Source organism: Schistocerca americana, unplaced genomic scaffold (genome assembly GCF_021461395.2).
Source record: "Schistocerca americana isolate TAMUIC-IGC-003095 unplaced genomic scaffold, iqSchAmer2.1 HiC_scaffold_1652, whole genome shotgun sequence".
Taxonomy (NCBI): domain Eukaryota; kingdom Metazoa; phylum Arthropoda; class Insecta; order Orthoptera; family Acrididae; genus Schistocerca; species Schistocerca americana.
In genome coordinates this window covers 10,001-12,500 of record NW_025725741.1, presented here as the reverse complement: position 1 = coordinate 12,500, position 2,500 = coordinate 10,001, and the positions used below count along the sequence as shown (strand labels likewise).

The 2,500-nt window shown below is 62.0% G+C and overlaps 1 pseudogene; it reads right to left on the bottom strand.

Moving 5' to 3' along the window:
• Window positions 1–2,500, bottom strand: part of LOC124571266 — an 8,012-nt pseudogene that overhangs the window by 4,011 nt on the left and 1,501 nt on the right.

Sequence of the window (2,500 nt, the reverse complement as noted above, 5' to 3'; positions counted from 1 at the left end):
GCGGCGGGGCGGCAGGCGGCCGCTTGGATGGTTGGCGCGGCCGCTGTGTCCTGGTGATCGACCTCTCCCCCCTGGACCCGACCGACGCAAGGGCATCCGGGAGCATGCCCAGGATGACATCGGGCGGCGTGCCCCGCCCCAGACCAATGACTCGATCCAGGGCAGAGAAACGCTGGGCGGAAGCAGGTAGCCCCGCCAGATGCTCCCAGATGGCGGCGTCAGTCGGCCCCTCCGGCGGCGGCCCGGTGGTGTCGGCCGCGAAGTCCTCGGCTGCGTCGACGGGCGGCGCAGCGGCCTCGCCCGCGTCAGGCAGCGAGCTCGCTGCTCCACGGCGGGACGCCGGCTCTTCACCCCGACCGATCTCAAGTGCCTCCATGAATTGGCGGACAAGCTGCTTGTGGGCAGCTTGCCGCCGTCGGCACTTGATTGCCTCAAGCGTTCGGTCGGGGAACATCCTGGTAAGTTCTTGATTTACAAAGAAGAACCGGGCGTCCCTCTCCAGGAACAGTTCGGCCTCTGCCTTGGCGAGCGACAGGACTTCTTCCTCCGTCCACCTCGCGCGATGCCTCTCCGTCACGATCTCAGCGTTGGCGGCCGCAGGGTGTTGGCGGCGGCGATGGACCCCGAGACCGTTCTTCGTGGTAAAAGTGCGGTGGCACTCACTGCAAGCAAAGGGAGCTACACAAACTATCGCATTTTCGTTACGGCCGGTTGGCCGGATAGGTGCTGGGGTAGCTGGGGTGGCACCTTCAGCGGAAGGGCCACCATCTCTTGTTTCTTGTCGGCTGCCCCCAACTATAAAGGGATAATGCGAGGGGGGGCTGGTAACCCCCCCAAGCCCCTGGTGCGGTCTTCCACTCTGCAAAAATCAGCGGGCCCACGAGAAGGGGAGAAGACCGCAGGAGAGGAGAGGCTAAGAGGGCTAGGCCCATGTATTGCGCATCACTCTCCCTGTAACTATAACCCAAGGAAGGCACCTCGCAGCAGCAGCACGACTACATCAAGACCGCACTTCGAAAAGCCAAGTCGGATGCAGCCACACCGCCGCCACTTGGCCACCTTAAGAGAGTCATAGTTACTCCCGCCCCATCCTCCCTCGGCCCGCGCAAGGCGAGACCTTAAGAGAGTCATAGTTACTCCCGCCGTTTACCCGCGCTTGCTTGAATTTCTTCACGTTGACATTCAGAGCACTGGGCAGAAATCACATTGCGTCAACACCCGCTAGGGCCATCGCAATGCTTTGTTTTAATTAGACAGTCGGATTCCCCCAGTCCGTGCCAGTTCTGAGTTGATCGTTGAATGGCGGCCGAAGAGAATCCGCGCACCCGCGCGCCCCCGGAGGAGCACGCTAAGGCGGACGCGGCCTCGCAGCAAGGAAGATCCGTGGGAGGCCAAGGCACGGGACCGAGCTCGGATCCTGCACGCAGGTTGAAGCACCGGGGCGCGAACGCCGCGCAGGCGCGCGCATCCTGCACCGCCGGCCAGCACGAGGCCAACCAACGGCGAGAGCAGACCACGCCCGCGCTAAACGCCCGCACTTACCGGCACCCCTACGGCACTCACCTCGCCCAGGCCCGGCACGTTAGCGCTGACCCACTTCCCGACCAAGCCCGACACGCCCCGATCCTCAGAGCCAATCCTTATCCCGAAGTTACGGATCCAATTTGCCGACTTCCCTTACCTACATTATTCTATCGACTAGAGGCTCTTCACCTTGGAGACCTGCTGCGGATATGGGTACGAACCGGCGCGACACCTCCACGTGGCCCTCTCCCGGATTTTCAAGGTCCGAGGGGAAGATCGGGACACCGCCGCAACTGCGGTGCTCTTCGCGTTCCAAACCCTATCTCCCTGCTAGAGGATTCCAGGGAACTCGAACGCTCATGCAGAAAAGAAAACTCTTCCCCGATCTCCCGACGGCGTCTCCGGGTCCTTTTGGGTTACCCCGACGAGCATCTCTAAAAGAGGGGCCCGACTTGTATCGGTTCCGCTGCCGGGTTCCGGAATAGGAACCGGATTCCCTTTCGCCCAACGGGGGCCAGCACAAAGTGCATCATGCTATGACGGCCCCCATCAACATCGGATTTCTCCTAGGGCTTAGGATCGACTGACTCGTGTGCAACGGCTGTTCACACGAAACCCTTCTCCGCGTCAGCCCTCCAGGGCCTCGCTGGAGTATTTGCTACTACCACCAAGATCTGCACCGACGGCGGCTCCAGGCAGGCTCACGCCCAGACCCTTCTGCGCCCACCGCCGCGACCCTCCTACTCGTCAGGGCTTCGCGGCCGGCCGCAAGGACCGGCCATGACTGCCAGACTGACGGCCGAGTATAGGCACGACGCTTCAGCGCCATCCATTTTCAGGGCTAGTTGCTTCGGCAGGTGAGTTGTTACACACTCCTTAGCGGATTCCGACTTCCATGGCCACCGTCCTGCTGTCTTAAGCAACCAACGCCTTTCATGGTTTCCCATGAGCGTCGATTCGGGCGCCTTAACTCGGC